General features: G+C 42.7%; 1 protein-coding gene across 2 annotated transcripts in view; it reads right to left on the bottom strand.

The window, feature by feature from the left end:
• Positions 1-8707, bottom strand: part of NUDT2 (nudix hydrolase 2) — a 22031-nt gene extending 13324 nt beyond the window's left edge. Inside the window, exon 1 of one of the 2 annotated variants that reach the window (XM_014585798.2) lies at positions 8575-8707. The gene's annotated coding sequence lies outside the window, so the exon portion shown is untranslated. The remainder of the gene's footprint in view (positions 1-8574) is intronic. The other variant, XM_006143119.2, reaches the window with a different exon arrangement.
• Between the last annotated feature and the right edge of the window lie 465 nt (positions 8708-9172).

The raw sequence follows: 9172 nt of genomic DNA, 5'->3' as shown, positions 1-9172 counted from the left end.
CCTGCATTACCTCAGGGAAGAACAGGAACTACCCTGCCATTCTTGGGGAAGCCAGATACCAGAGGATAAGTCACGCTGCAGACCTCCACAACACCATTCCTTCTAACCACAAGATGGCTGCTGTGCCGCATCAACTGATGGTCAACTCTGCTTGCCAGAACCGCCTTCCTGAAACTGTATTCCATGGAGACTCACCTACAGTTGCGGAACTGCACGAGACCCACACTTGATCCAACCTTGAATGGAATCTATTTTCCCTATTGTTAAAAACTTTGGACTCGTGACCCCTCTCCCTCTACTCGCAGGTATCGCATTTTCAATGACCCCTCTGGAGGATAGCTGTCTATAGCAGAGATAGAGTAATTGGGAGAGGGGGAAAGGGCTGAGGGTCAAACACAGGATAAAAAACATATTTATATGTATGAAAGTAGAAATGGAACAGTATTGGTGACGACATGCTTGAATAAGACACTATGCAGTTTATCCTAGATGGGAAACTACACTTGGTGTGTTGTGATGATACTCAGGGAATGAGTGTTAGGCAATATAATTTAATATAAAAAAAGTAATAAGCAGGAGGAAAAAAAATGCACATTTGATGACTGAAGAGAGTTGTATGGACACAACTGGGGTCTACTTTATAATATGTTCATTCTACTCCCTGGGGTTTATGCCTAGGATCAGATTTGGATACATGTGTAAGGATATGTCAGCTGTGCTAGCTAGTGGATATACTTAGACTAATTGAGTTCATTGGTAGAACAATTGAATGGGGGGGGGCGGAAGCCATTGAGGGCAATCATGAATGTCAGGGACAATGGAGGAGGAAGATGGGACATGGCAGAGGGTGGGGATGGGGAACCTAGGATGGCAAAACAAAAGGCAAGGTATGCAGGACACAAAAATTGGGAAATCATTTGCTGAGAACATATATGTTGATGTGCTTGATTGAGCCAATGCACAGTGTATTTTGGATGGAAAATTCATATGTGTGTTGTGATGAGAAAAAAAAAATTTATAATAAAGAATTATTTTATTCAAAAAAAAAAAAGGGGTAATTTGATAATAATGATCAAAACATAAAATATACATTCCCTAAGACCCAATAATTCCATTTCTAGGCACTGTACCATATAGAAATACATGTTTGTTTGTTTAATTGCTACAGGGCACATACATGCCAGAGAGTGAAAGACAGAGGGTCAGTGAGAAAACATCTCCCAGGGAAGATGGCCATATTGCAATTCTCTCCCCTCCATTCTCCCTCCAGGTATCTGTGCACATCCATGTAATCAGCATGTTTTCTAAGCTGTTGGGTCTGGGACTTGAATCATGAAATCCAGTTGGTCCAACCATCATGCCACCAGCTTGTTCCAGGTATACATGTCTAAGATGTACACATGAGGATGTTCACTACAACCTTCTCTGCAATATTGAAAAGAAAAGAGATAGAAACAAATATCCATCAACACGGGAATGGTTAAATAAAGTACACAGAATAGCTTTATGATGGAGTATCATGAAGCCATTTGAAAAAAATGAGGTAGAGCCAAATGTGCTGCTTGTAAACAAAGACTTTCGGATATATTAAGTGAAAAAAGACAGTTCAGAATAGTATGTATAATGCAACCCTGAGTTCAAATATTCACATATAAAGTGGAAGCCGGCTTTTATCAAACTCCGTGTTCTATTTTTCTGGACTCCCTATTTCTGCCGAGAATGTTCCCCATTCTGGAAACCAGAAGAAAACACCCCAACATTACAGAGCTGGTGAACAAAGATTTCTAATTACTGGTTCATGGCTCAGAAAGAGTCATGATTTCTTGATCACATGCCCTCCCTATAAAAATACTGAGAAAGTGTTATAAAATTATAGATATAACATACATTGCATAAGGTAGAGTCCCAAGGAATAAATGTTGGAACCCCCAGATGAACTTAGGGATCCAAGATTAGAAGGCACAGTCCCTGTCTAGGACAAGAAGCCTCAGAGTGTTCCTCTATATTGCCATTACCACCAAGACTGCATGAGAAAGCAAAGATATCTGTATGGGGACCCAAGAAAGACAGGCTTGGAGGGGCCATGTGGAGTCACTGAGAAGACAGCAGGTCAATATTTCCCACATGGCAGGGAGTGCTGATGGTGGCAGTGGGTAATCTTAGGGTAGTGATGAGGACTTACCCTAACAAGAATGTATCTCAATGGATGTTAGCGCATAGGGATGACATCTAAGGACAATTTATCTCAATAGAGCCAGAAAAGCTAGGATCTCCTATGCTCTGAACCCAGAGAGAATAATTCTAGAAAGGCAGAACTCCCCTTTGCCCCTTCAATTGCTTGGTTTGAGCTGGCTGTTTTCTAGAATTCTTCCTTTCCATACAAACTATCTCCTACTCATCTTTTCCAAAGCAGTTCAGATGTCATCTTCTCTGCAAAGCTTCTAATCATCCCATCTTTTGGGCCTTTACCATAGCTTGAACAAAATACTATACGGTACAATCAGAGAAGCAAAACACTTTGAACAACAAAAATTAAAGATTTATTATAAGGATTATTCCTTGTGAGATTATGGAAGCTGGTAGAGAAATCCACACAGCTCTGTCACCTCTGCATCTGGTGCTAGGCTGAAATTTCTATAGGTCAGCGAAGCCAGCAGCTGAGCAGAGAACTGGATATGAAGTTGAGGAGAGAAAGAATAAACTAGAACACATGATAACAAATTGGGGCTTACAAGGATAGCTGGAACTCATGAGGACAAACTGAAGAATTATGACTTCCTTTCACTGTGGACGACCTATAGGAGAAGCTGGAACCATCTACAACAGGGTTGAATGCACACAACTCAGAGGAGCTGAAGGAGGATCTAGAAGAGCTGCAGGCCTTTTAGGAGTGCTTCTACTCTTCACCTAGTGAGGTGAACCAGCAAATCAGTGTCAAAGGATATGCCCTGCCACCAGGCCTGGTTCTGTGCTGTCTTCACAAGTACTGACTTTTACTTCACATGAGCTTTTCAAAGCTCCCATGACATTTTCCTGGAATATTCCAGCCCTTATCTAGAATCATATAGGAAGGAGATCCTAGGAAACAGCTTAAATTAACACAGTATAAAGCCACCACAAGCACATATACCTATTACGGTAATTCTCTTCCCTCTGGCAGGGAAGAGACAGACTATGAGCTGTTTCCTTGGGACCCAGCACAGCAGCTCTCAACAGATGTTCATTGATTCAACAGAACTCTCTCCCCACCTCCCACTCAAACAAATGTTTGAATATGTTTTGGGGCCCTGGGAAATGGCCCAGTGTTTTCCTGAAGAGTGCCATTTACATAAAAGTCAATAGAGCTATTGTTGGGGGTTTTCCGTTTTTCTGGAGACCAAGGAGCTGAATCTATCCAGGGGTTTGAAAGTAGCCAGATTTCACACAGGGATTCCAAGTGGATTCAAACCTCAGGGGGTTAAAGAACATAGCATCCAATATGCAAATATGCCTGCAGCCAGGATTGCAGAGGTGAGAACTCCAGGCTGACAGCAGGCAATTCACACTTCAGAAAAGTGGCAGAGTGCCTGAGGTGGTTAGAAAAAAACCTGAGCAAAAAAACCCCTCAATGTCATCAGAAGGTTCCAGAAGCTAAGGAAAAGTGCTCTTGGCTTTCTCTATATATACAATTCCTTCACAGTTTAGGAGGTTCAGAACCTAGGTGCCAAAAAAGAATTTACAGATAAATGGCTATGCTGATGTGTTCCAAAGTTTTCATCAAATTAATCAGAGCACTATTGCAAGCATAGTTCAACCCCCAAACTCCTCACAAATATACCTTTAGATAAAAAGAGACCCCTAAATCCTCCTATTTGTTCTCCAGAGTCTAAAACCCTAATAGCAGGAACAGTGTTTCATGCCACCAAGTAATCAATTACGCATCTATACTGTACCAGCTGTACTGTGCAAGGTTTTCGACATCTATTGTTTCTAATGCTCAGATGATCCTTCAAGAAAAGGAATATTATTCACAATTTACAAGGTAACTGAGATAGTAAAAAATAAAGGGGGTGAGGGGTTAAAACACTTGCCCAAGGGCATAGCTGGCCTGTAAATGGTGGAATCTGAATTCAAGTAAGTCTAAGTCCAAACTAAGGGCTTAGACTTAAGTCTATATACTTTTCCTTTCTCAGCTCTGCTCACTGTGAAAGACTAGGACCTAAGGCACAAATGGGCTTGAGAAAGGACACACAAATGCTTTATAAGGTTACAGTTTTTGGGGTGAGTAGGTGGTACGGTGGTTAAGGGTGCTGGACTCCCACATGGCTGACCATGGTTCAAGTTCTGGACCAGGTGGCTTGTTTTCTCACTTTTCCTCTATCTCACACTCTGTCCCTCTCTGGTCAAATTAAAATAAATAAATATATAAATAAAGTTAAACAAACAGTACAATCTTTAAAAAAAAAATTACTTCCAGTTTTAAAATTCCCAGTCTTTATATTCACAGGGAAGTTAAGATGTCTAGCTGGAATCTTTTCCACAGAACAGGTTTTAGTTGGGAGGGAGAGAGCAATAGGTGAAAGTACTGTTGCCCAAAGAAGACTCTGACAGGGTCAAAAGTATAGCTTAAGCCCCCTAAAAGTACCTATTGATAAGGGTTTCTATGGTTCACTGCTCTTTTGTGAGGAGAAACCTAAAACTATATGTTTAAAGTCATATCCAGTTACCTGGGGATTCCCAAGCACTAAATGCTGGAAACGTCTTTGAGCCTTGGACAAGCACACAAGCACCTAATGGAGAGCCCTGGTGTCCAGATAACTTGACCAGGCCACTCCACTATGAGGAGGATGGAAAAGACAGCCTACCTACAAGCAATTCTGTGACTTCTCAGCTTTCCCTCATCTCCTGCATAGTAATCATCTTCTCTCGAATTCACCAGTTTCCTCTTCCCTTTCACAGTGGACAGAAATGAGGCACCCATCCATGAATAGAGCACTCTCTTGTAACAATAAAAAGAGAAAGACAAAAAAGAAAGAAAAATCCCCTCCTACCATCCTACCATAAATGGAGACAAAGAAAATATCCTTTCAACTGCATCTTTCCTTGGACATCTGCCACTCCCTTCTCACAGAGACCAAGTTGCTGAGTCATTTTGCTATCTTGGGTATTAGAGGAAGGAAAGAGATTTCACCTGTAACGGCTTGAATATTGGCTTCTAGGATGAGGCCAAAGTCAAGACAAGGTTGGGACAAAAATCATTACTGGTGAAGGGGATTTTTTAAGCGGCCTATTAGTGCCATCTGCTGTACAGTTCTGGAAAGCGAACTTGGGAAATAACAGAGCCTGAAGGAATTCGTTAATTCATCTAAAGTCTGCTGAGCATGTCCCCTGGGATAAGCAGTGTGACAGGACTGAAGACTAGATGAAGCTGAAACTACAAAGCTGCAACTTTCTAGAGGGTCACAGCCTAGTGAGTGGAAGACATTTAAACAGAGAAGTTACAGTGTGTTTTGTGCATTAAGGGTATATATAAGAAAGAAAGGTAGTAAAGGTAGGCCAAAGGGGTATCCCATAAATAATCTGAAGGATGGCTAGGAGTTTACAAGGGAGAATAAAAGGCACTCTGAGCCAAGGGAGGAGTGTGGGCAAAGACCCTCAAACACAAGATGACATTCCATTGCTAAACAGCTTAATTATAGTCTATAGGCAATGAAGCCTTTGACTGGTTTTAGGAAGAGCTATAATTTTTTAGATTGACATTTTATAGAGACATTTTGGCAGCCAGCAATGCAGAGAAGAAATTAGAAGAAAAAATTGGAGGCAGACGGACCAATCGGTTATAAGTCAATTATTCGATAGTCCAGTTGGCAAACTGTATGGAGTTAAGATTAAGGCAAAGGCTATAATAAAGGATAGCCTCTTTATTATAGCCTCTGCCTTAGGCAGAGAATTTGAGAGCTATTGCAAAGTAAAATTGACAAGGTTGAGATTGTCCATAGTCCAAGGAAAAGAGAGAGGTGTTTAGTTTGTATGGCTGAGAGGGAAAGGCAGAATGTAAGCTAATGATTTTTGTTTGGGACAAGTTGAATTTAAAGTGCTATAGACTAGCTACAAGACAAATGGACAGATGAGCCTGAAGTTAAGTGATGACCTCATTCCATCTTTTCAGTTCCAAAAGTGGAAATTTTCTATTAGAGAGATATTGCTCCCATTGTAGGTACCTCTGCAGCCTACTTCCCTCCCTCCAATTTGGTAAGTCTACCCATCTAATCTGCCCTTGCACCTAGTATCCCAAACATTTTAATCTTTTTTTCATTCAGAAAAAGCATGACACAATGGTGGAAAGTATGGCTGGCTTTGTGGTGAAAAAGACCTAGCTAAATTTAAAAGCTGCAACTTGAGGTGCAGGGGGAGCCAGCAGGTGGTGTGGTGGTTAAGGTGCTGAACTCCCTTCCATATGGCCAAAGTGGTAAAACTCCCAGATCTGGTGGCTTGAAAAATCACACTGGGCATGTGTATGCATGTTCCCAAAATCCCAAGAGGAGAATGAAGAATGGACTGCTGTGTGGCCATTCCCCTTGGGTGTGATTTCTCATTTTTCCTCTCTGTCTCTCTGAGAATGCATGTGCCCCATGAGAAAGACATCTTACCAAAAAAAAAAAAAAAAGAAGAAACCACAAAGAGCTGTTACTAGGAGCAGGTGGAATGGATGAAAGTTAAGGTGTTGGATTCCCACATGGCCAACTGGTTCAGTCAGAACTCAGTGGTATGAGGATCACACCAGGTGCTGCATGAGTGTGCCCAGGATCCTGACAGGAGAATAGAGAAGAGAGAATTACAGTGTGGCCTTCCCTCTTGGGGAATGATTTCTTTCCTTCTCTCTGTCTCTCAAGCAATTCTATGTTTCCTCTGGCAAAAACCTGAAAAAATTTTAAGTAAAAAGAGCTGTTACTTAGGGCAAGATACTTAACTTTCTCATTTGTGATATGAAGGTAACACCTACTTTACATGGTTGTTGCAGAGTTTAAAATAAATTATGTATATATAGGGTCTGACTTACCCCATACAAGTCACTCCTACCTCTGTATCATAAAAGGTCATTGGAAAACTTATCAACTTTATGTTTTAATGTCATGCTCTTAATTTTGATTGATAGCTGAATAAAGAAATGTCTTGTCTGAGACCAGTAGTTGGCGTAATGGCTCTGTCGCTGGACTCCCATGTAGTGGAATGCGGTTCAAGTCCTGGACCTGGTGGCTTAAACTCATGCCGGGCGTGTGTGTGTGCATTCCCAAGATCCCGAGAGGAGAAAGGAGGAGAAGGGACTGTGGCGTGGCCATCCCTCCTGGGGGGTGATTTCTTGCTTTTTGTCTCTCTCTGTCTTTCTGGCGAGCACATGTGCCCTATAGCAAAAATCTCTCACAAAAAAAATATAATAATAATAATAATTAAAAAGTTATTTAAAAAATAGTCAAATTCTTAAAAAAAGAAATCCTGTCATATTTTCTGTTAAACTATTGGTGAACACTGTTCACCTAAGATAAACTCCTGTTAATATAGACAGTAGAAAAAATTCTCTTTTGAAGAATGGCTTTGTTTCCTTAATTATTAGTAAGAATCGCCTCTTTTTCCTTAACTGACAGATTTCAAACTACACTGGATACTCAGTAAGCTGCTAGTTTGTATATTTGCTTGTTCTTTTAAAAAGGATAATAGTTACCTTTTTTTTTTTTTAAGACGTTACTACTTGCCAAGAACTGTGCCAAGTGTGTTACCTTAATTATTTTACTTAATTGTCACAATATCCCTCTGAGGGATTACTGCCATTTTTCAGAAGAGATAAAAGGAAACGATGGCTTAGAGAGGTGTCTGGGTAGTGACTCAAAAGCAAATGAAGACCTGCCTGACTCCCACTATTATTACTCTTAACTTAGACTCTGTTGTAAAGGTGTTTTACTTTCGATCTTGCACTCAGTTTAAGCTGTCGCAACCGTTTCCTTCTTTCTTTTTTAAGGTGGGGTGACTTTCCTACTGTAGTTTGCCATGATATTATCTATTCAATAAACCAAGCAATTAGAAAATACAAATTCGTTTGGAAAGCAGGTGGGGTTTAACGAGTAAAAACGAAGCGAAATTGAGGCCTAGGAAGGGGAGGGTATTGTCCTTGGACCACTGGGCCCTAAACTGGGACGTCGCTTGGAAAGCAGGTGGGGTTTAGATGGATAAAAAACAAAGTGAAATTGTGAAATTGATGCCTAGAAAGGGGATGATATATTCCCTGGACCAATGGGCCTAAATCTGGACGTCGTTCACCTTTGGGATTCCAACGACCCACCCCATCAACACTTGCGTGCGGCAAGCAAGTCTCTCAGGGCCACTGAACCCTCCTTTCTCCGGGGTAAACAGGGAAACTGACGCCCTGCAAACAGCGTGGTGTAGCCTGGCCTGCTCACGCCTCACTGCCAGCTTGGAAGAAGGGCGCTTCTACCTTTGGCTCTGCAGCGTGGGGAGGTTAGTCAGCTGCAGATGCCGATGGTTGCGAGACGCAGTTATATCACCGAGAACTACATTCAAGTGGTCTCTAGGAATACTCACCCGAGGCAGGGGAAGGTAGGAGGCGGGCCTTGAATGGAGATGGGAAGTACACCGCCAATCATGAGAACTCGGTTACACTTCGGGCAACCAACAGAATTGGGCAGAAGGCTCCTCGACCCGCCCCAAAGGTGTCTATTACTCACTGAGAACGTCGCGATATTTTCCGTCCAGCAGAATGATTGGTTGAAGGACTGAAATTTGAGGCGTACGTCTATCGTTTCTTCGGGCTCTGATTGGCCTCCTAGAGAAGAAGGCGATAGACGTCAACAGGTTCCCTGGATGCCCATTGGTGGGCGGGTGCGGGACTACCGGCGCGCGGGCGTCAGCGCGGGCGTTCGAACTGGCGCTTGGCGGCGTTGTCATGGGGATGCGGCCTGGCTGCAGCCTGAGACTAGCCGGTTGACAGGACGCTCAGGTCGCCCGCCTTCGGGCCTTCTCCTGATGGCGTCGTCTTCCCTTGTCCTCAGATAAGGCTGACCCAGGAGAAGTTTAGAAGCCCTCGAGGTGAGAAAAGGCGGGGAGAACCCGGGCGGGCCAGGCCTGCTCCGGAGTGGTGGTGCCTTCCCCGTGGGAGTGTGCGCAAGACGCCCGCCGAGAG

The sequence above is a fragment of the Tupaia chinensis genome, unplaced genomic scaffold, assembly GCF_000334495.1.
Source record: "Tupaia chinensis unplaced genomic scaffold, TupChi_1.0 Scaffold000093_1, whole genome shotgun sequence".
In the NCBI taxonomy this organism is placed as follows: domain Eukaryota; kingdom Metazoa; phylum Chordata; class Mammalia; order Scandentia; family Tupaiidae; genus Tupaia; species Tupaia belangeri.
This window is presented reverse-complemented; position numbering and strand designations above follow the sequence as displayed.